At 39.2% G+C, this 25,581-nt stretch overlaps 1 long non-coding RNA gene across 1 annotated transcript; it reads left to right on the top strand.

Annotated features, from left to right (window-relative positions):
- The first annotated feature begins 9,359 nt into the window (after positions 1-9,359).
- On the top strand, positions 9,360-13,016 carry LOC115336552. The gene is made up of 3 exons (XR_003921821.1): positions 9,360-9,417; positions 11,980-12,028; positions 12,921-13,016. It is a non-coding gene; the product is annotated as an uncharacterized LOC115336552 (long non-coding RNA).
- Positions 13,017-25,581: the final 12,565 nt, after the last annotated feature.

The raw sequence follows: 25,581 nt of genomic DNA, 5'->3' as shown, positions 1-25,581 counted from the left end.
ACTATTAAAATGTTACACAGTGTAGCTTGAGCTACTTTCTTTGTTATTAAGGAAATTATTCTTTTTTTTCAGCTTAAGTTACAATATTGCCTAAGAGGCAGATGACATTCTTAACTGTAACTTGTAAAAAGAAGTCATCTGATTTTTGCAAAGAATGTCTCCAAATAGACTTCAGCTGAGGGCTTTTCATGTAGTGGTAACATTTGACAGTTAATTGAGAGGGCTGTGTGGAAGTGTAATATTCAAGAAATTACTGTTTGTTATGCTCTCTTCTGAAGTGTGATTTTCATCTGTTTCTGAAAATCTGACACTGCAATGAATTATATTTTGTGACGGAGAATTTCACTCTATTGTCTAGTACAGGGCAACTCATGTTTAAGATAATGATCTCTTATACCAGAGGTTTCTTCTTACTGCATGCAAACCTGATTAACCTGTCTGACAGCTTCACCAAAAACTCAGGTCGGTCTAATGTGAGTAGGTTATGCTAAGATATGAGATGTTGGTTTTGTAGTATCTACAGCACAGCAGTAATTTACAAGTTGCAAGTATCTCACAAGACAACCTGCCCTTGGAGCCCAGAATATAACTTGTTTTTCCCCATGGGCATGACAAGTTCTAATGGAAAGATGACAGTCCTTTCTGTAATGAAAAGAATGAGAAAATGAGGATAAAACTGTACACTGTGGGAGTATGTATCTCAGTTTAGCTTCTGAACTCCCTGGCTTTCGTATCTCAAAAATAATACCTATATTTGAAAAAATAGTTAATCATGCTTAAACTTTCAAATGGTTGTAGATACTAATTTATTTTGTGCTTGGAAAAATTAATATATGTACTCTTTTTTTTTTTTTCATTCTATAAATAGGAAACTAGGGAAAGAAATAGCAACATCCAGTGTGCCTAAAGTGTGTTACAACTCTGAAGGTGGCTGTGCTGCCTTAGCTGTATTGGTTAATAACAGCAATTTGGAGTCATGGGTTGTCCTGTGGCTGGCTTAGTGCTGGGTACCCTACTTGCATCATAGTCAGGCTGCCATGTCTTTGCCTCTGTAGTCCCAGCTAGCTTGTGAATATCTTGATGAAGAAAGCCATCCTGTGCTGCAGTTATGTATCCAGATGTAGTCTCAGTTTACCTAGTTGTAGATGAGTAATGGTTTACTGTGGGAGTGTTAACCTGAATGGTAACTTTTGTATACAGAAGAGAGATGGAGTGCTAACTACAGTTGTACAAGATACTATAAATCTAGAATAACTCAGTTAAACTAAGGGTGTAGTTCTAGAGATTCTGTAGAAATTGTAAGAGCAGAATGCAAGTTTCCTGAGGTAGCACAATGCATGTGTAAAGATTTATGTCATTTAAGCTTTTATTGCATTAACAGACAAAACACTCTGGAGGGTAGGGTCATGCTGACAGTTACTAGTATTGTGTTATTTAATTAGATAACTCTCAGCTTGAGAGAGTCACACTTCGGTGATTTAATGTAATCATAATTTTTAGATAACTATTTAGAGAAAAAACCTTCATGTTTGTTTTCAGAACATCTATTTAGAAAGTCAGCTATAATGTCTTGTCCTGTCTTTTTAATATCCTACTACAGTGTAGGTCAAATCCCCCATTTGACTGGTGGTTTTACTGTAAGACAAATACAGTATCTTCTCTCCCATCTCCCAGGTACATGCCACAAAAATAATCAGTCACTTCAATTTCAAAGCTACACATACGCATCACTCATCAAAAAATGTCCTTTTTTCAGGTACAGCTAAGCAGAAATGTGTTCCCCTTATTCATGATAAATACTTTCATATGCACATAAAAAGAAGATTTATGCTAATATTTGCTGTTTATTATCCTTTCTGCCTTACATTTCTAATTTACCATCTCTGTTTCACAGCTATATTTGCTTCTTAACCCTGTTTCTTTGTTTCTGGTCACACTAAGAAAAGAAGTTTTAGTTTGAAAGAATGGACTGTCTGGCATGAAGCAGATTCCTTCTTTACACCCCTGTTCACCCAAGGGCAGGAATGTCACTCTTTTGCAGTCCTAGAAGCTGACTGGCATTGATTTGAGACATCTGTGTGTGTGTTATCTGTTGTAAGCTGTGGCCCAAGGCAAGATAATAAATGAAATCAGCTTTTCTGGCTTTCCATCTGCTGACTTACCATGCTGTATTAGGGTTTTAGTAATTCCTTTGATTTTACGTGCTTTATTCTAATTTTAAAGTGCTCTTTAAATTGGTGCTAGAGTTCTGTTTCATCTTAGCAGGTGCTGGAAGTAGTGGTATTGTGGGAAGAATTGGAAGAAGAGATGACTTTTATGGATTAAGGACCTCATGGTAAGAAATCCAACATATGTGTCTGTACTTCAGTCATCTAAAAGTAGGAAAAATTGTGACTTTAATCCTAACAAATATCCTTCACTTGGGTTACTTGTGGCAGAAAGGTGGAAGCAGGTGGTCATAATGAACTTCATGAAGTTCAGTAAGGGCGAGTGTGAAGTTCTGCATCCAAGTCAGGGCAATCACCAGTATCAGTACAGGCTGGGGTATGAATGGATTGAGAGCAGCCCTGCAGAGAAGAACTTGTGGACACTGGTGGTCAAAAAATTGGACACAAGCTGGCAGTGTGCACTTGCAGCCCAGAAAGCCAATCATACCTAGGGCTGCATCAAAAGAAGCACAGCCAGCAGGTCAAAGCGGTTGATTCTCCCCCTCTACTCCACTCTTGTGAGACCCCACCTGGAGACATCCAGCTCCGGGGTCCACAGTACAAGAAAAACCTGTTGGATTGGGTCCAGAGGAAGGCCAAGAAGATGATCAGAGGGCTGGAACACCTCTCCTGGGAAGCAAGGCTGAAAGAGTTGGGATTGTTCTGCCCGGGGAAAAGAAGGCTCCAGGGAGACCTTACTGTGGCCTTTCAGTACATAAAGGGGGCTTACAGAAAGACAGAGAAAGACTTTTTACCAAGGCCTGTAGTGACAAGACAAGGGACAATGTTTTTGAAGTAAAAGAGGGTATATTTAGATTGGACATAAGGAAGCAATTTTTTATGATGAGGGTGGTGAGTTGCTGGGATAAGTTGCCCAGAGAAGTTGTGGATGTCCCATCATTGAAAATGTTCAAGGTCAGGTTGGATGGGGTTTTGAGCAACCTGATCTCATGAAAGATGGCCCTGGCCATGGCAGGGGGTTGGCTTATATGAACTTTAATGGTCCATTCCCACCCAAACCATTCTGTGATTCTATGATAATCACTTGACACAGACTTGACTTATTATTCAGAACCCGGTGAAATTACACCAGAATATGAAGTACTTTATAAAATTCTGAAAGTAATCATGATGGAAGGGCATGATCAGATTATAAACATGCAGTTTTGGCAATAGTCCTGCTTCTTCTTGCAGAAACTTAGGCTAGATGGCCTCTAAAAGTCTCTCCCAACCAGAATTATTATGGTTTCTGTGTGTTCAAGCTTTCATTTCACCACCTTACCCAAGTGGACAAAATAATGGAATGAAGCTTCCAAAATTGTGCAAATGGCAGCAGAACTTATTTCTTCATCCCCTCACGCCATGTTCAGTGTTGTTTCATTACAGTTTTTTTATGTATTCTCTTTTATCCTTTTCTAGTTTCTAGAAGTTAATCAAAATCAGAAAGGAAAAAAAGAAAGAAGCTGTATCAACAGTTGTAGTTCCTATATTTCTGATTTGGCATGTGCCAGAGATTTGACAATACGAGTTAAAACGAGGCAGCCTGAGTTTCAGTGTCAGAAAGGTGTAATATAAAAATCAGCTGTGCAACATTTAGGTGAACTTTGAATTAGCTAGGAAACATTTTGATTTTCTGTTCCACATCAATGTCTGTCTGGTTTTTTTTCTGTAAGTACATGATAGTTTTGCCTATGTAATGCAAAATTGATCTTTATATATCATTAATGAGCTTGTGCCCTGGAAAAAGTACTGCACTGAATCTCAAAAGATCTATCAGTGTGTTCTCAGCAGTGCATTGTGCACCAGCATAAGAATCTTAACCTTTCCAAATGCCTTTAAAGGATACTTGTTTTCCCTTTTAGAAGTAATTTGACTTTGTTAGTATGTTAGTCAAGCCTACACTTCGGTTGGCCAGAGGCCAGATGCTTGGCAAGGTCCATGTCAAAATAACTAGAAAAGGGATGTAATTCCAGTATATACTAGAGTTTCTTGATGTCAGAATTACTTGTAAAGGTACATAATTGCAGCATATACCATAAAGTCTCATGCCAGATTATTTGCATGTGTGCAGCAAGCTACCCCAGAAGCCTGGGTTTCCGTGTTCACTTGCCTCTGTGATGGGAAGCTTTAGAAATGGATTTACTTTAAATTTTCTTACTTTTTCATATTTTCTTGAAAACAGCAAATATCAGCAGTCCTTTAGATAAAATAGTGAATACTGCTGATGGGTTTATTAACACTCCCCCATTATCTTGTGTCCAAATTTCTGTGACTTTTTCACAGTGGATAATGCTTGCTTGTTAGCAGGTCTCTGCCCCAAACTTGTATGACTTATTTCATCAGGGTTTTAGAACTATTTCCCTTATACTCATACACCATTAAACCTGACGTGCCCCTCTACTTTGGGAATCAAACTAGACCTTTAAATAACTTCTGCCTGTGTAAACAAACTGCAGATATTATGATTTCACAATGTGTAACAGCATAATGCAGCGATTTGTTCTCTTGGTGCTCAAATAATAAGACACATTGTCGTGTCTATGCTGAATGGCTAGTGTTTGCTGCTGTTAGCTGATCCTCTATTCCTGGGTCTCCAGCAGTCCTCTTAAGAAGATCTTTGGGATTTTGACACGGCTCCCTCCTGGCCCACCTGGCCACACTTCTTGGCTGTGCAAATGTTTCAGCTGGCAAATGGGACATGTATTCAGACAGACGAGCTGGATACCGTATTGGTCCACAGTATAGATATAGCCTCTTACGGATAAGTAGACAGAGACTTTAGTCATTTGGAGCCCATCTACAACCTGATCTTGATCTGTGAACTATACGAATTGAGACAACATATAAAAGTGTATTTTTAATTAAATTGGTCAGCCTTGCAAACAAATTACCTTCTCATCCTTTCCCATAGTCAGACTTCTAGCTGCTTAGATTTACTTGTCAATCAGTCTGGCTTTCTTCTTTTAGTATATTTGTCATTAGTTGGCACTGACTTTCTTTTAATGGTTGTATCACTTCTAACTATTAGCAGAATAAGCTGGACAAATAGTCCCAAGTCTGAAAGTTCTTTGAACTCACTACCAGAAATATTTAATGCCTATTGTTACTATTGTATGTTTGGTGTGCTTTATTTTTGTTCTCCCTGAGCTGCTTACATTGTTACTCATTTCTTGAACAGTACCAGTTGCTATTAATTCTAATAAATCGCTATAGTAGTAACTGCAAGTCATAACTGGAGTACAATGAATAAGAAAGTATTTTTAAATATTAATTGGTTTTTTCCAAATAAATAACTGTTAAAATTCACAATGCTTATAGGACTCAGAAATGCCGTTATGATTTACAGCAGTGCTAAGCTCCTTGATGAAATCTGTGACCTCAAGAATTCTTTCAAACTAATATTTCTATTCAAAACTGTGTATTCTTTTTCTTTATTTTTTTTGTTATGTTATTGTTTGACCAGTTCTACTCACAGAAATATCAAATGGCTTGTTTTAACCATAAGGGTACATATAAATAAACTGTGGAAAAAGCTACAACAATATCTCCTTTACCGATGTGTAAGTTTTCTTTCCTGTAAGCAAAGATGCTGTGTATCAATGTGATATTCTTGCAACATTTTATGGAGCAGCAACTGTATTATAGTAACTTTGACCTTCAAAACTGTATCTCTTATTTATCAGTAGACAAGAAGAGTGCTTTTGCATTCCTTCTTTTGCTGCCAGTTTGTTTTGTTAGTTATAAAGTTTGATTCATAAAATTCAGTTCATCACTTAAATGATAGCACATCTCCATCATGAAGAAGAAAATTTCAGTTAAGACTTTATTTTCATTGTAAACTTATATTTTCATATACTTGATGGATGTGTCTTAACTTAATACACTATTCAGTTTTTCTCATTAGATCTAGACAGCTAATGGCCTTTAAATTTTATTTGCATGAAGAAATTGCAAGAGATTAATGAAAAATCTGAATTCAAATGGTAGAGGGGATTGGATTTGTAGATCCAAGGGTTTCTTTGTAGCCCTCTATTTCTGATATAAATATATGTAGGAAAATTGGTGAGGTACCCTAAGTGAACATAGTCTATATTACACATTTTGCTTCAACTAATTCACAAAACTTCAGCTAAACAGTTTTAAAACAAAGTTTTAAAATACATCTGAGTGTGAGTTTGTACTGATAACTCAGTTGATTTCATATATTTTGTTGACATTACATTCTTGCTTTAAGGGCATAAGAGTTGAATGGCAGATTTCTTTTATCTTATGAAGTTCTTCACAATCCATTTTCTTTAGTGGAAAAATGGCCTACCTGTTCCCAAAGAACCCCCCTCACTTTACTACTGAGAAACAATATAAGATTTTCTTTTCCAGTTACATGGATTTAACTTCTGATATTTTTCAGAACAAAGCAAAAATATTTCTTGCCTCCAGATATCTGAGTTGTTTTGGTGGTGTTTTTTTTCCCTAACATTTTTTTGTGAAGCTCTAATGATAATATAGTAAGAAAAGCAGTAATTGCTTATAAAGCAAGTAAGCATAATGCTTTAAAAGTGATCTCATAGAATATTTTGACTTGCCTTAAAGAATATTTCATGTTATATAAAAATTACTTTTCATTAAGCTTTACTTACTATTTGCTAATCTTCAGTGAGAGGCCTGGTCAATGTTCTGGTCCCTGTAATGCTACAGTTGTAAGTAACATGCATTTGGCAAGAAGAACTTTTGCTCCAAAAGCAAAAGTAAAGAAATATGTTAGAGTAGAGCAGTGGAAACACTCTGGCTCTAACAATTGTTTCATTATAATGTGTAATTTGTTTTACAGAATAAGTATACGTTTTTTTATATTCTTCCACCCAAGAGACAGGCAGTACAATTCCTTTGGACAGGCTGATCCCCATTTCACAGGGGTACACTTTAAATATTCAAAATCAAATATGTAACAGAAGTATTGAAGTTATTTAAAAAACATTTCAAGAACATACAACTTTTTTTCCTCCCCAAATCCCTAAACAATAAAGAAGTAGAAAGGAAGAAAGGAAACTCATTTAGTCTGGTAATGGAAATGAACCAGAACTGCCAAATAGTCTTCTCTCAGAAAGGAAACAGTTGAAAACCTGCTTTGAATACAGTGCATTGATGAGGGAGGAGAGAAAGAACTTGTCTTAGGAGAGAACACACCCAAGTGTCTATTTTTAAAAATGTGCCTCATCTTTCTAAATACTGTTTTTTCTCCTCTGGAGAAAATAAACATAAATCTTGTTGAGCACTCTTTTTAGATCATAAGCAATGATCTAAAGTATTAGATTCTGGGATTTAACTTCCCTCATGAGTTACTACTATTGGCTTTCTTTTAGTGTTTTTTATATTCAGCAACCCTGAAATCAGTGGCTTTATTTATGTTGAGTACAAATATGATTTATGTTCAAGTATTACCAAGGGTTAAAGCCCCAAATTTTTCAGTTCATAGAACATAATACAAATTCAAAACCTATTTGTTTTATTAAACAATGAACAGTTTTCAATTGCCTTGCTGAGTGTAACGTTGTATAACTTTCTCTTTACAAGCAGAAAAATTTGGTCTGCATGGATGTGTGAACAATTATATCTGCTGTTTTTATCTTATGCCTGATCTTGCTGTCTGATGAATCCCCTTATAGGTATATTGTTGAATTCTTACTGTCGAATTCTTATTCTTGAATGTTATTGTTCTGGTTAAACTATTGAAATGCTGGTGTTTCTGGAACTAAATATATAAGATAATGCACCACAACAGAGTATTCCATTACACATGAGTTGTTCAGCAACCAGTTATTTCTTTTTAGAGCATCAGCTCCCAACTGTCAATATATCTTTTGATTTTGAGATGCTTATTTGAGCAAATTTTTATCTTTGTTATTATTAAGTGGTTTTATATCAAGGTAAATATCACCGCTGTATCTAAATACCTTTATTTCTTAAAAATAAATAAATTTTACAAAATAAAGCAACCTTGACCATATCAACACAACACAGTGATAAAACATAAAATATTGCATGGTTTTTCTGTGATTATCTAAAAGCTCAACAGCGTGCCAGCATGCTCTTGCTTTTAACTGCTCAGGGACTACTTATCATTATGTATCATTATGTCCTTACTTTAATGACTATGATGTTTACTTGGACAGTGTGTAATGTTAAAATTCCCTCAGATACAGGGGAAAATGCTATTACATTGCAAGTACACCAAATCTGTGGTGAGCAGTCTAGCCTCTGAGGATCACTGGTACTTCCGTAAAGGTTCATGTTTGTCATGGTTAAACCCCAGCCAGCAACTAAGCACCACACAGCTGCTTGCTCACTCCCTGCCTCTGGGATGGGGGAGAGAATCAAAAAATAAAAAGTAAAACAGTAAAACTCATGGGTTGAGATAAAGACAGTTTAATAGGACAGAAAAGGAAGGGGGAAAAAAGAACATACAAAACAAGTGATGCACAACACAATTGCTGACTACCCCAATCCCTGAGTCGTGGCATCCCCCAGCCAACTTCCCCAGATTATATACTGGGCATGTTGTAATATGTTATGGAATAACCCTTTGGTTTGTTTGGGTCAGCTGTCCTTTCTGTGACCCCTCCCAGCCTCTTGTGCACTCCCAGCTTCTGCTGGGAGGGAAGTATGAGAATCTGAAAAGTCCTTGACATAGTATAAACACTGATTAGCAACAACTAGAACATCAGTGTGTTATCAACATTATTCTCATCCTAAATCCAAAACACAGCACTATGACAGGTACTAGGAAGAAAATTGACTTTATTCCAGCCAAAACCTGGACAATGTTCAAACTCAGTATCCTCCTGAAAATATACAATGGTTTTAACTGAAACTGGGAAATAACATTGGAATACACATTTGGTACATGCACCTGCTGGCTTACTTCTCCCTTTCTAAGTTCTATTACTTGCAGATAATAAAAGCTTCTGCATGAAGTACCATGTTGCAATCGCTATTCATAGTCCATACTATGCTTCTACTTAAATGTGAAGACTCTATAAAGTAAAAGCATTAGGTTATTGGAAGGTGCCACATCAGCTGCAATATTCTGTGTTTTATTGAATTTCCTGCTGCCATATCCTTAATAACATATATTTCTTTGGTCTGCTTTTGAAAGGAGTCAACAAAGTCACTGTGGTAAGTTAAAAGGCAACAAAGAGAAACTTTATTATTGGTGAGTTATCAACTTGTGAACATTCCTAAATACTAGGTCTGAACTTTTCTTGATGTTTCTTCTCTTGGTGTCCACAGGGCTTTAAGTCATGCTTTTATGTTTGCATTGAGTTAATGTTTCAGCACGATTTTTGCTTTGAGCTTTCTGGAAGGACTTGGATGAGCTGCTGTTAATGTTGCCCAAGACTGCTATAAATTCTAGCTCTTGGGAAATTAGTCTAGTTAGTAATTTATGTTGGCCTGATAAACTGTCCCTTGTGACGAGGTGGTATACCTTGATATTTCAGAGCATTCAGGGTGCCACAATGGGGCCTGGCAAAATAGGCAGAGGGCACAGTCTGCAAGGACATGGTGGGGTAGGCCTGGCCTTGACATATGGAGTCTTGGAAATTTGTGCTCACTGTTGCTGCAGTTGCAGTGAATCTCCTTTCAGTAGCAGCTGTTAGCCCTACTTTAATCTCCTTACAGTCAAAAAGTACAGGTCAGCAATCCAGGACAACTCCATTTCAGCACTGTCTGTGTTCTTTTCTTGTCCTTTTTCTCTACAGCAGGAGCTAAAATTTCCCAGTGTTTCATCCCCTAAATGGTATGAATAAATTTTATTTACTTTGCTCAGAAACTCTGAAGCTATCTTGCAGGTTAAGTTCAGTTCTTTTTTCTTTATCCTGTATATATGTTTCCATCACACAGGCAAGAAATGTACACACTTTAAATATTGCTAGGAAGTTTTGTGTGCAGATCTGCAAACATAATAGGATAGCTCTTGCCATGTGTCTAGCAGGAAATCCAGGAGCATTAATGATTTTAAGACCATACTGATGACAGTTACAGAAGGGTCTCAGAAGTGAGTCCTGTTAAATAGGATGCAAACTTGCAGGTCTGGAAAGGGAGAGAGGTAACATTCTCCCAGTAACAGCTGGGTCTGCTATTTGGCAATCTAGCTGTGGCTTGAATTAGGTCAGTTCAAGTAGTAATTCCCCCTACTGCAGGTGAAATTGCATTTCTCAAAAAGAAGATTTGCTCTTCCCTACATATTGAGCAAACATTTATAAGGCAGCATCTTCCTTGCTTGTTCCTTCTGTGATCATGAAGGGTTGTCACCACTTGTGCCTTAATGTTGCAAATCACCTGCTGAAGATCTTCAGCAGATGCCCACTTCTTATTCTTCAGTGGATTTTTGCCTTACCATCCTAATGAACAGTGAAACAGTGTCTTTAATTCTGTGAATTTCTGACTCTTTGATAGACCAGATATTTGTTCAGAAAATACTATTTTTCTCAGGGCTTCATCATTATTCTTAGCTATCATCCCATGAATACATACTTTCAGAAGTTGTTAATTAAATTATTGGTTTAAGTAGACTAAAAATTCAATACAGATGTTAGTCAAAAAAATTATTGTGTATCTTTTTGTAAAAACTCATCTGTGGCTCTACTATAATCATTGAAGATGATTGAAAGGGAGAAATAAAAAGATACACTAACAGGTTTGTCACAAGTGTTCATGAAACCATGTAAGCTACTAGGAGCAAAACTAGTAATGAGGTAATCTGAACTCTGAATGGCAGCAGTTCCTGAAGCTTCCCAGAGGTGTTGTGTGTCTCATACCTTACCTGTTTTTTTGTCTCCTGACTGGAGCAGTGTCTTACTTTTACCCAGTTGTTACTGATTTGTCATTAATTTGTTATTAGTTAGAATTAATCATATTTAGTTTTAATATTTTAGCAAAATCATATGTATGTTGTATTTTATATATTTAACCACCAACCAGTGTCTGCTGTAAAATCCCCTGTATAGCCCCGTACCAAGGCCGGAGATATTGGCTAAAATCGTCTAGTAGGAACATTTAGAACTTAGAGAACAGGATAAAGAAATAACTGACAACGGGGTGGTGTAAGAGTCGTTCAGTACGTTACCTGACAACGGCCTGTTTGAAACGCAGCGGCCGATCCCTAAGGATAGAATGTGCGGTACAAGGCTCCTGGAAGGTCCCTGGCTAGAGCCGTTAGAGATAACCGCATAGCTACTGTCAAAAAGGATGGATTGCACCTGTTGCCATAACATCGATGAAGAAATCATGAACTCTAGACAAACTTTGCTTCATTATAATACCAAAACACACCTCCTGGTCAAAAGCTACCCGCCTCCAAGACTTACCACGCCTCGGAGAGACCTTCACTACGCCTGCGTAAAAGATAGTCACATATGCTAATGATTTCCCAAAAATCTAATGAATATGTATAACTTTTCTTGGAAATCTAATGAATATGTATCGATAAGTCTTAATATAAGGTGTATTGTTTTGGTGACAGGTGTGCGTGGTTCGTGAGAGGACTCGCCCGCGCACCCGGCCGTCAATAAAGAAGTGTCTGCTTATCTACACTAAATTGGTGTTGATAAGTTCTTCATTCCGAACTTTTCGGTAACACAGTGTTTGTACCTTTTGGCTGTCATAGATTTCCAGTGACTTCTAGCATGGGTTTTATTTTTTTTTTTTTAAATAGAAATTGAAGATAATTCTTTATTTTTTTCTAAATGACACAGAAATGTGACTTTTCTTTCAGTGTGAGAAGATAAAGATCAATGGAATTGAAGAGAATTTATCAGTCATAAGTATGTATTGTTAGTCTCAACCTCAATTTGTACTTTCATTACTCAAAAGTGCAAAACCAGGTATGTAGCCTAGCTTCAGGTAGGAGGGAGAAAACAGTGTCATTTTTAAGCATTTTTCTTTAGCACAGTTGGAATTTAAAATATGACCTTTAGGCACAGCTGGAAAGTCCTGAAACTTTAATTTTTAGAATTTTTTCAGGGGCATCTTTCTTGGACAGTGGTTAATAATCTCACCTTCAGAAAATTTTGAAGGGCTATGTCCTTTCTATTCTATAGGCATTGAACCCCTTTAGGAGTAAACAGAAATAATTTTTCCCTTTTGATGTATAATGGGACTAAAATGTATTAAGTCAGAGGCAGTTCCCCCACACTGGGCAAGACATTTTAGTGTCTTCCCCAGTCAATTTGTTGCTTCTACAGAAAAGCTATTTCTAAAGGCAAAATTAATATTATATGATTTTTCTCTGTTTAATACAAACATCACTGTCAGCTTCCCATAGGAAGAGTCATTGAATTAAAAACTTTAAGGACACAGTGCTAATCCAGATAAGGAAAAACAATTTCACTTGGAGATTAGACATTAGCAGTCAGACTTGAAGAATGAAAATACAAGTTGTTGTGCTGCCTTGTAGCACATAGATTGTTATATCTGAGTTTAGCACAAGTGATTTTGCTTCATTCTAAAGGTGCTATATACCAAAGTACAAGATAGTTCACTTTATGGGGTAGAACAGATTATAGACATTGGGATAGAGAGAAGCAGGTCACTGACATTAGGTTTAGTTGTGTTTAAAAGTTCAGAAGTTAAGATAAAAAGTCAAAGCTTCTTGATATCTTTTCATATAATGTATGTAGTAGGATTTGAATAGTAACATGGTATTTTTTTGGGAAGGTCACCTACAATTAATACCAACACTGTCAAGTCTTATTAACTTAGTGCAAAAGGTGCAAAGTTGGATCCTTTTACAGCAGCCTTTCCAAAACCAGGATACGTTAATGTTTTCTGCAGTTAGAGGAAAAGGGAAAAAGGAGCGATTCTGCATATACTACTTCACAGACTAGACGCAGATGTGCTGGGCAGGAAAGGAGAAGACTACATGCTCACATGCCACTAACTCTTGTTCATATTTTTGTTATTACAAGAAATGTTATTAACATTAGTGTAGCATGATCCCACTGACATCAAAGGGAACCATTACCATCCAGGATCAAGCCTTAGCTGGATCAGTCTTCTTTAGTTCTGCCATGTTATTGAGGACTCCACACTGAGCACAGCCTCTGATTCTGAAGTCTGTGAAGTAAAGTCCTGCCTAACTGAACTGTGAAAAACTTTTCTTGAGAAAAATAATTTCCTGATCATTTTCTTTCTACAGGAATGTAATGAACTACTAATTGTGTTTCAATTTGTTAAGGTATAACTGATCTTTTTGCCATTTTCGTTTTGGTGTTACATTACAAAGCAATGGGGAAAGTGATGCTTTTCTTTGATTACTTGGCTATATTTGAAAGGGATTAATTAAATAGATTAATAAATCTAACCCACTTAATAAAAAGATAGAGCTTCTTCAGTTACCAAAGTAACTCTCAACATTCTTTTTGCAGCCCTTAGGATTCTACTAGGACTAGCGATTGGGAGCTGTGTTTTTGGTTTGAGAATTACTCTTGCAGTCCTTGTTCTGTGCTTATGTGTTAACAGCATTTCATCCATCACGACATACTCTTGACTTCAGGTTGCGATGCTGGCAAAATATTTACATGCACATAGAGTTAATACTTCAGTAAAACCACAATGGAAGAAATTGGAAACGAAATTTTGTAGGTTTCCATGAATATCAGATAATGTATCACAAATCGGAGACAATGTTAGTCCTAAGGGACCAATAAATATAAATGTCTTTAACAGAAGATAGTGGTGCAGGTGATCATTTGTTATCATTCTTCATACACTAGGTTTTTTTGTACTCAAGAGCATTTCAGTCTTTCCAGTGCCCTTACTCCTGCTGTATTAGTAGCTATTTCTTTAGTGGGAAAGGGGAGGTAATCTAAGTGCAGAGAATAATAGAAACACAGTCTTACATTAATTGCTCAATAGCACTTGGACCAAGTGCTAAAAAAAGGAAGAGCTGGATGGAAAATTATCATGTCAGAAGGATTTAGGAAAGGAAATCTTTCAAAGACAGCAGACAGAGCAAAAGGAAAACATCTTTTTTCAGTTTTCATGATTTGTTTTGCAGAATATTATGATGTAAAATTGTACAAAGAATACCAAAATCCAACTTTTCCACATTTGGCATCTCCAAGTCTTGCTTAGATACCTATGACTCCTGTAAAAGATGGGAAACTGCTGGCCCAGTGAAAAACAGTACCGGTGAATGAGGGCTAGCCAGGTTGGGGCATGAAAGGAAAGGTACAGTTGTGTGACTGCCACAGTCCCATGTTTTATTTTTCTTAAGACAATAACCTATTCTAAAATTGATAGAATAATTTCAGGACCCATGCATTGTGATTTTTTCCAACTTTTGAAGAAATTGTTGCTAAACTGTTATCTGCTGCAAGCATAAATAAAACTGTTATATTTGTGCATTGGGTTTGTGTGGCAAGGTTTTGGTAGCGGGGGCGGTTACAGGGGTGGCTTCTGTGAGAAGCTGCTGGAAACTTTCCCTGTGTTCGAGAGAGCCAATACCAGCTGGCTCTAAGACCGACCCGCCGCCGGCCAAGGCGGAGCCCATCAGCGATAGTGGTAGTGCCTCTGTGATAACAAATTTAAGAAGGAAAAAAAAGTTTCTGGGACAGACAGAAATGACAGCCAGAGAGAGAGGAGTGAGAACATGTAAGAGAAACAACCCTGCGGACACCAAGGTCAGTGAAGAAGGAGGGGGAGGATGTGCTCCAGGTGCTGGAGCAGAGATTCCCCTGAAGCCTGTGGTGAAGACCATGGTGAGGCAGGCTGTCCCCCTGCAGCCCATGGAGGTCCACGGTGGAGCAGATATCCACCTGTAGCCCGTGGAGGACCCCACGCCGGAGCAGGTGGATGCCCGAAGGGGGCTGTGACCCCGTGGGAACCCCACGCTGGAGCAGGCTCCTGACAGGACCTGTGGATCTTTGGAGAGAGGAGCCCACAGGGCAGGTTTTCTGGCAGAACTTGTGACCCCGTGGGGGACCCACGCTGGAGCAGTGTGCTCCTGAAGGACTGCACACCGTGGAAAGGACCCATGCTGGAGCAGTTTGTGAAGAACTGCAGCCCATGGGAAGGACCCACGTTGGAGAAGTTCATGGAGGACTGTCTCCCATGGGAGGGACCCCACGCTGGAGCAGGGGAAGAGTGTGATGAGTCCTGCCCCTGAAGAGGATGAAGCGGCAGAGGTAATGTGTGATGAAGTGATCGTAAACCCCATTGCCCGTCCTCCTGCACCTCTGGGGGGGGGGTAGGTAGAGAATCTGGGAGTAAAGTTGTGCCAGGGAAGAAGGGAGGGGTGGAGGGAAGATGTTTTGAGATTTGGTTTTATTTCTCATTACCCTACTCTGGTTGGTTGGTCATAAATTGAGTTAATTTTCCCCAAGTTGAGTCTGTTTTGCCTGTGACGGTAATTGGTGAGTGATCTCCCCCTATCCTTATCTCAACCCACGAGCCCTTTGTTATGTTTTCTCTCCCCTGTCCAGCTGAGGAGGTGGGGGGGAGTGATAGAACGGCTTTGGTGGGCACCTGGCATCCAGCCAGGGTCAACCCACCACAATTTGCCATGAAAAAGCCTGACTTCTGAAATCTGACCGACAGTGTGATAGTTTAAAATGTAGCAAATAAGGTGAGAAATCTTCTCATGAATAGGTATTGAGCCACCCTAAGGTATCATACAGTAGGACAAAGATGAACTCTAACATATGCATTATTGAGCAGCTTATGTCAGCTCTAAGTAGGGTATCATCCTTGTGTCATATTTCACTCCATTATGTGATAATCTGGCTAGTGATGTATAGTAGATCTGTTGTTGCAGTTACAATGTAGGTATTTATGAAAAGTTTTGTTTTTACTGTGTGAAGATTTCATAAATAAATTCTGCTGTCTGTGCTAGGATGAATGCTGAACATATTGCTGCTCTTTTTGTATTGTTGTTACATATATAAGAAAAATAAAATCATTAGAAGAAATTATTTTGTTCAGTATCTCATTATCTTTTCTTATATTTGTCCCCTCTCCCAAAATGAATTATTTCTATAGCTTGTAATTACATTTCACTAATACTTGCCTACTAAATATTTTAATCTATATTTGAACTTTCTAAACAATTAAGGGCAGCTGACCTGGTAGAAAGTCTCTGAGAAGACTTTGTTTTGGGATTAGTTGAAATAAGGAAAAGTACTTGTACAAAATTAAGCACCCAACCAATTAAAAGTGAGTTCACATCAGATCTATGTATATTTTATCCCTCTAAACAGGCAGAAATCTGTATAGTCTACATAAAGCATGATGAAAAGTACATACATGTTCTTAGTTTAAGCACAAAGATTAGGTTTAGTTTGTTAAACTACTTTAAATTGCATTGAAAAAATAAACTTTTTCTATTTTTTCGATCAGAAGTATTTCGACTATAAGTCAATTAGTCAATAGTGTGACTAAACTGTTCTTTAATGAAGCTGAACAGCTTGCTATTCTGTGGGAAAAGGAATACTACTTTTGAGAAACAAATTAATAGTGTAATAATTTTAACAGGTGCTATACACTCTTCAGAAAGACGATCTAGGAACAATTAATGAGAATCTGTAGTTGTTACATGTATAAATAATGGATGAATAGAAGAGGGTTTACATGAAAAGCTCTATATTTCATATGTCCCTGCATCATTAATACAATATAGATCAGCAAGAGGGACAAACTGCTCTTCACATGGTGTATCCTCCCGCTGCAATACAGATCAGAAGCAGTCTGGTGTTCATTATACATTACTGTCTACCCTGGAAAAAGGGTGGATAGAAGTAGCTATGGCCTGGGTCTGCAAAATGGCAGAAACACAGTGGGATTCATACTTAGATATTACAGTTTATCAAAAAAGAAACCAGAAAAAAGTTAAATAATTATGTATTTTTTTATGTGTTCTGCTGTCTCACTGATGCAGTGTTATGCTGTCTCTCTCATTGTTGTACACTGTATTTAAATGTAATTAATTTACTCATGTTCCTCTTGATACTTACTTAGATTTAGCTTGATAATTGCACCCATTCTCTAAGCCTGTGGGTACACTACCAACAATGAAAATGACATCAGATCTACAAATTAACATGAGACTTTAGTAAAGATCAATTCCCTGTACTGGTTTAGTCTGGAACTGTGTACCTGTACTGGTTTAGGCTGGAATAGAGTTAATTTTCTTCATAGTAGCTGGTATAGAGCTATGTTTTGGATTTGCTGAAAACAGTGTTGATAACACAGTGATGTTTTAGCTACTGCTGAGCAGTGCTTACACAGAATCAAGGCCTTTTCTGATCCTCATGCCACCCCACCAGCAAGTAGGCTGGGGGTACAGCGGAAGTTGAGAGGGGACACAGCTCGGACAGCTGACCCCAACTGACCACAGGGATATTCCAGACCATATGATATCATGCTCAGTAATAAAAGCTGAGGGAAGAAGAAAGAGGAGGACATTCACAGTAATGGGATTTGTCTTCCCAAGTAACACATTCCATGTGAAGAAATCCTGCTTTCCTGGAGGTAGCTGGACACCTGCCTGCTGATGGGAAATAGTGAATGAATTCCTTATTTTGCTTTGTTCACACATGTGGCTTTTGCTTTCCCTGTTGAACTGTCTTTATTTCAACCCATGAGTTTTCTCATTTGTACCCTTCTGACCCTCTCCCCCATCCTACCGGGGGGAGTGAGAGAGGGGCTGTGTAGTTCTTATCTACCCACCAGGGTTAAATCACAACACTACCACAGCCCACGCTATGTTATTTATACTAATTTTATAGTTGCTATATTGACAAATGATAAGCCACATGTATCTAACAGTCCAATACCTGACCCTAGATGCTAGCCTGTGGGGATAGGCTTATACCATTTGAGATTAGGGTCCAGCTGCATACGACCACAGGCAGCACTGGAATCGAATTTTGACCTCAGGGAGTATCAGTGTGGCTGGAAAGGTGAAAAGTGGATAGAACAGTAAAATAGTAAGAAAGAGAAGAAAAGGCCTTGTCAGGACCCAGACTGGACAGGCCAGGGAGTTGTCTTTAATTTGAAATTCCCTCAGGCTAAATTAAGGTGGAATGACACCAAACGATCTGTTAAAGATTTTATTCATGACAGAAGCAAACTGAACTGGGGAGGCATGATAGTAGGTGGCAGGGTTTCTCACAAAAGGAATTGGCACAAGACTACTTCTGTAAACTGTGTTACCCAGGGTAACCATATACATCAATGTAGGGAATAAGGAGATCCCTCCTGTTGAGTCATGAGGTTCAGAGCAGACCCCCTTGCTTTCTAGACTCCTTCTCAGAGAAGGGCCTAGGGCCAGCTGGATCCACTCTTAGTCTCAGACTTGGTCAACGGTTTATGTCGTGAAACAGATGAGGTGTAGGGATTGTGGAAAAGGAAAAGGAAAGAGAGAGGAAGACAGCGAGAAAAAGGATGAGTGAAAGATTTCACCGGTCCTGGGTCCAGCATTGGTTCAGTCAGCCAAGGGGTCCAGTCAGCTGAGAGGTCCAGCTCCTGGGGGCCTGCGCATGTGGAGCTTCATTTTGTGTCCTTTTATCATCCTTGTCCCTCCTTTGGGTGGGCACCCAAATTTATTAGGCTAATGAGCAGTTTGTGAGCCTTTGGGCTTGGTGATTGGTCGTTTGGGGAGTAACTTCTCCTTCCCTGCAGACGTGGCCATTGTTGGATCTTTGTATCAGAACAGCTTATCAGAACAGGGAGCTACACACCCTCCAGCACACCCTCCCCCTCCTGTTGCTGATGTCTGAGCTGATGGGCTTTTCACCTTGGTTCCTTGCTGTGCAGGGTTTGTCTTTAAGCAGAACTTGCCCCACCACAATGTTTGAGACATTAACTCTTTCAGTCTCTCACAGGCCTAAATTCTCTGCTGTGTGCAGACAAGCGCTTATGAGAAACTGATACCGAAAAGCCAGTCAAAGAAACTCTCTAAGACTTGTTTTGGAGTTTTAGAAAGCAGGCATTCTTTATTGCAGTGCTAGATGCACAGGGGATAATTCCACCTAGCATGCATACCACAGCTTTAGCACAAACAGGTTATACAGAATAACTAATTGCATATTAATCAGATTAGTATACATGTACATAAAAATGATTGTAACTGATTATCATAGTGATGCGCAGAAAACAGACTCCACAATCAGTGAGATTGTAAAGTAGGTATGTTCATTCAGTGCTGGGCAGCATGGGGGGTAGTCCCACCAAAGTCGTGCGCACCGGACTCAGCAGTTCACTTCAAGTTTATACAGTCAAGTGTTACATATTCACAATACACCTATACATATGCATGACCTGTCCCCGCTTCATATTAAAATTAGCTCCGAGAGGTCATTTCCATAGTCTCCTCTCAACTGCACTTGTGCAGTGCCTCTTTATGGTGGTCGTCTGGTGGTCGCAGAGATGAACATAGATGACTCCTCTTCGTCACCGCTAGTAACCTCTTTTCTTGCGCAGGCTCAGTGGTTTCTTGGTATTCACCCAAGCCGCAAGACCAGTCTTAGCTGGCTCTTGGGGCCTGCTCCTGCTTCTTATCAGGAACTGTCTTTACCTCATTGGCTGGTTCTTAGGACCAGCTCTTCTTATCAAGGACTGTCTCTATGTCAGCTAATTTCAACAATGTAAGCGCTAAACATCATCTTTCATCCCCCTTTATTACGTCTACTGAGATTCTTTTGACTCCCCTTGTCTCAATAGTACTGCCTACATCCAATCACACGCAATGAAGGATCCATTTAACTCGAAGGGCTGCTTTTGTGACCACCGACCCATTTGAAGTTCTTGTTGGCTGTCCTTGAAGTCTTTGTTCTTGTCCTTCTTCTTTCATCTTGAAGTTTAACACAGTTTCAATTACATATTGTCAGTTTCAACATTGTTCTCATCTAGCGTACAGGAACATCTAGTCATAAGAGGAAAGAACTGCAAAACTTATTAATAATTACTAGTTAATCACTTGACTACACTTTTGTAATTATCTCCCCAGTTACCCTTTGTCTATTGTTTCAACCATAATGTTCATTTATCAAATCTCACTTTTACAGTTGACGTGCGGAAACAGACTCCACAATCAGTGAGGTTGTAAAGTAGGTATGTTTATTCAGCGCTGGGCAGCAGGGGGTAGTCCCACCAAAGTTGTGCGCGCCTGACTTGGCAGTTCGCTTCAAATTTATACAGTCAAGTTGTTACTGATTTGTCATTAATTTGTTATTAGTTAGAATTAATCATATTTAGTTTTAATATTTTAGCAAAATCATATGTATGTTGTATTTTATATATTTAACCACCAACCAGTGTCTGCTGTGAAATCCCCTGTATAGCCCCGTATCAAGGCCAGAGAAATTGGCTAAAATCATCTAGTAGGAACATTTAGAACTTAGAGAACAGGATAAAGAAATACCTGACAACGGGGTGGTGTAAGAGTTGTCAGTACATTACCTGACAACGGCCTGTTTGGAACGCAGCAGCCAATCCCCAAAGATAGAATGTGCAGTACAAGGCTCCTGGAAGGTCCCTGGCTAGAGCCGTTAGAGATAACCGCATAGCTACTGTCAAAAAGGATGGATTGCACCTGTTGCCATAACATCGATGAAGAAATCATGAACTCTAGACGAACTTTGCTTCATTATAATACCAAAACACACCTCCTGGTCAAAAGCTACCCGCCTCCAAGACTTACCAGGCCTCGGAGAGACCTTCACTGCGCCTGCGTAAAGGACATTTACATATGCTAATGATTTCCCGGAAGTTTAATGAATATGTATAACTTTTCTTGGAAATCTAATGAATATGTATCGATAAGTCTTAATATAAGGTGTATTGTTTTGAAGACAGGTGTGCGTGGTTCGTGAGAGGACTCGCCCGCGCACCCGGCCGTCAATAAAGAAGTGTCTGCTTATCTACACTAAATTGGTGTTGATAAGTTCTTCATTCCGAGCTTTTCGGTAACAAAGTGTTACACATAGATGGAGTTTTGCAATACGCCTATACATAGGCATGATCTATCCCCGCTTCGTATTAAAAGTAGTTCCAAAAGTCACAAGGCTGGTCTTGGCTGGTTTTTAGGGTTGACTGCTGCTTCTTATCAGGGACTATCTCCTGCCCCAGCCAGCCTCAACAATGCAAACGTTAAGCATCACTTCTCATCCCCTTGGGCCAACAATGCAAACGTTAAGCACCACTTCTCATCCCCTTGGGCCAACAATGCAAACATTAAGCATCACTTCTCATCCCCTTGGGCCAACAATGCAAACATTAAGCATCACTTCTCATCCTCTTGGGCCAACAATGCAAACATTAAGCACCACTTCTCATCCTCTTGGGCCATGTCTACCTCTATTGAAATTTCTTTAACTTCATTATAAGCTAGATAATTATTAAACAGTTCTTATCTACATCCATATATCTACTATATCTACTAAGGTTCCTTTGGCTCCCCATTTCAGTCCCCCCTTTTCTAGAAAACAGCAAATTCTTTTACTATATCTAACTCTAGTACTTCTAATGCATTGTTTCCCTACCTAGCATTCTCTCAAAATATTTGTTGGAGTCGAGTTTTCGTCGCAACTGATTCTTTTTCCATTCACTGTAAGAGTCTCCTGTACTCTTACAGCACCACATGCCACATTGAACAACTATGCAAAGGACCACAGACAAGAGACTGATGATTATTACAGTGACAAACAATTGCTTCAGCCATGCCAAATTTGGCAACCAAGAGGTTAATTTTTCAGTGAATACCCATGAAGTGTCATCTTGTGACATTAAATGTATAAGTTGGGTTTGTTTCCAAATTTGAGAGAGATCTGTTTCTATTCATCTCTTTTGGTTAACATAGGTGCAGCAGCGTCCATTAATTACAGTGCACAGGTCCCCTTGCTGAGCGAAGAGCATATCTAGACCTAGTCGATTCTGGAGCAACATTTTTCCTAGTGAAGTGGTTTCTTCCTGGAGGGTCTTTATAGCATCCATTGTGGCATTATTAATAATTTCCATAGTGGCAGAAAGATTTACCAGAGCTTTCTCTAACTCACTAACTCCCAATGATGGAATGAGCCATTGTACAAAACTATGAAAGCTAGTTGGTCTTTCCACTAGGGGACTGCTGGTGAATTTTTGCCTTATTACTGGTTTCATATAAGTCCGTAAAAAGTTTTGGGAATCATGGTCAGTCAAATTTTTAACCATAATGGTATTAGGGGCTATGGTTCCTACGGCACATTGGCCAGTCCAACCTAGAGGCAGCACTTTATATCCTGTCTGTCTACAAATCCAATACCTTCCTAATCCTACTGGAGTGGGCCATCCCCTGGGTCTAGTAGAATTGTGCCCCTGGGTTCTTGCAACCCGGGTTTGATTGGAGTTCCACATGTTTGCGCCACCACACTTAATATATTCAGTACAATTGGGGTAACTCCCAACAAACAACTTGACTGATCCACATTTAGGGTCTGTGCTATTACCTCCAGAATTCTTAGTTGTATTTTTCAGATGGCACCTTTGAACACACGGAACCCTTTGGGTATCATTCCACAGTTTGCTCAAATCTGTTCGCCATTGAAGGTTCTCAGGGGGTATTTCAGTGTACTTTGTGAGGGACATGTTATTAAAAGCTGCTGCTATCACAGAGGTGTTACAAAAGACTGTAGCAATTATGGGGTAGCCCCATCCAAGACCCTTAGGAAAACGTGAACATATCCAGCAATCAGTTTGATTCACTATTTTTGCAATACTCTCATGGAGTTGAACAAACATGTTCCCATCCCATGTTGCGCTCCTTGTCCCCAAGGTTGCCCATAAAAACTAAGTGTCCATCGGGTTTTGTGGTGACTTTCCATGGAGTTTTGGGTGTCTTTTTCACTCTGGTGTGATGAATCCAAGCGTTCTGTTCCTTGATTCTGATTGCAGTAAAGGAGGTGAGCAGTACTTGGAATGGTCCTTCCCACTGTGGCTCCAGAGTTTTTTCTGTAAGAGACTTTACATACACATAATCCCCAGGTTGTATATTATGTACAGGTCCATCCAAACATCTCTCTCGAGTCCCAGCCACATGCTTCCTGATTTTATTGAGCTGTTTACTCAATGCTACCATGTAAGAGGTCACAATTTCACCTCCAGCTTGTACAGACACCCCTTTCTGTATTTCATAGGGTCGTCCATACAAAATTTCAAAGGGGCTCAGTCCTTCCCTCGCCCTAGCTCTTGTTCATATATGCAAGAGGGCTAAAGGGAGAGACTGAGGCCATGTCAGATTTGCTTCTTGTCCTAGTTTCACAATTTGCTGTTTGATTAAGTGGTTCATTTTTTCCACTTGACCACTTGGCTGGGGGTGATATGGAGTATGAAGCTGCCAATCTATACCCAAATGGCGACTAATTTGTTGTACTATTTTTGAGACAAAATGTGGTCCTCTGTCAGAGGATATGGTTGCTGGAACCCCAAAGCGTGGTATTATCTCTTGCACCAGTATTTTAGTTACCTCCTGAGCTTTAGCCGTTCTTGTTGGGAATGCTTCTGGCCAACCTGAGAAGGTATCAGTTAATACCAATAAACATCGATACCCCCCCTTCTCTTGGAAGTTCTGTAAAATCAATTTACCGTTGTTGTCCAGACCCATTGCCTTTTCCAATCTGGCCCATTTCTAGTTTGGGGGTATTCTTAGGATTAGTCTGGAGGCAAAGATCGCATTGTTGAGTCACCTGTCTCACCGTGGTGTATAAATTTATATCCACAATTTCTCTTATCAAATGTTTATACAGAGCCTTTGTCCCCCAATGTCTTTTCCTATGCTCCTCCCGTATCAAATGCCACAGTAAGCAAGAGGGAATGATTGGTTTTCCCTGTGGGGTATGAGCCCACCCCTCTTCATTATATGACCCTTCTAAATCTGTAATAAGCTTCTGATCCTCCCTGGTATATTCGGGCTTACCTTTTAGGGAGATTTTTCTATCAGGAATTAAGGCCCCTTCTATTTTTACCTTTGTTTTGACCACTTCTTTTGCCTCTCTGTCTGCCAGTTCATTCCCTTTTTCCAAATCTGAGCTCACTTTCTGGTGTGCCTTAATATGCATAATTGCCACTTTCTCAGGGAGCTGGACAGCTTCCAGTAACTTCAGAGTTGTGCTTCTTCAGTTTCACATGGTTGGTGATTGTTGAGTGCTCTAATCTATCAAGATCTCTCTGTAAGGCCTCTCTACCCTCAAGGGAATCAACACCTCCTCCTAATTTAGTACTGCTGGAAAACTTACCTAGTGTGCACTCAACTCCTCTGTCCAGCTCATTGATAAAAACTTTGAAGAGAACTGACCCTAAAATTGAGCCCTGGGGAACACCACTAGTAGCTGGCCACCAGCCACATGTTGCCCCATTTACTACAATTCTTTGAGCCCAACCCTCAGCCAATTATTCACCCATTGTATTGTGTACATGTCTAGCTGTATGCTGGACATTTTGTTCAGAAGGATACTGTGAGAGACAGTATCAACATCTTTGCTAAAATAAAAAAAAAGCCACATCCACTGTCTTCCCTTTGTCCACTAACCTTGTCAAAGAAGGATATTAAGTTAGTAAGGCATGACTTTCCCTTCATGAACCTGTGTTGGCTATGACTGATGGCTGCATTGTCTTTCAAGGGCTTTTCAATAACTCCTGTAATAATCTGCTCCCTAACTTTACCGGGCACCAAAATAAGACTGACAGGCCTGTAATTACTAGGGTCTTCTTGTTTGCCCTTCTTGAAAATTGGAATAACATTTGCTAGCTTCCAGTTGACTGGGACCTCTCCAGATTTCCAAGACCTTTGATAAATAACTGAGAGAGGGCTCACAATAACATTGGGCAATGCTTTCAGGACCCTGGGATGAATCCTATTGCTCCCCATAGGCTTATGTGCATTCAGTTGTAGCAACAAATCCCATACAAGTTCAAAGTCAGCTGGGAGCTTATCAATCCACCAGTTGCAGGCCTCCAATCCAGGACTCTGGGGGTCCCAGGGCCCATCATTGTGGTTAAAGAAAGAAGCAAAGATGGCATTAAATGTCTCTGTTTTGTCTTCATCCCTGTTTGTGACCAACTGTATTGGGTCTGGCCAAGATGGAGTTAATTCTCCCCATAGCAGCCCTCGTAGTGTTACTGATTTGTCATTGATTTATTATTAGTTAGAATTAATCATATTTAATTTTAATATTTTAGCAAAATCATATGTATGTTGTATTTTATACATTTAACCACCAACCAGTGTCTGCTGTGAAATCCCCTGTATAGCCCCGTACCAAGGTCGGAGAAATTGGCTAAAATCATCTAGTAGGAACATTTAGAACTTAGATAACAAGATAAAGAAATTAAAATCTGATTATAA

Source organism: Aquila chrysaetos, chromosome Z (assembly GCF_900496995.4).
Source record: "Aquila chrysaetos chrysaetos chromosome Z, bAquChr1.4, whole genome shotgun sequence".
Taxonomy (NCBI): domain Eukaryota; kingdom Metazoa; phylum Chordata; class Aves; order Accipitriformes; family Accipitridae; genus Aquila; species Aquila chrysaetos.
Note: the sequence above shows the minus strand (reverse complement) of the source record. Positions and strands in the feature narration are given on the sequence as shown.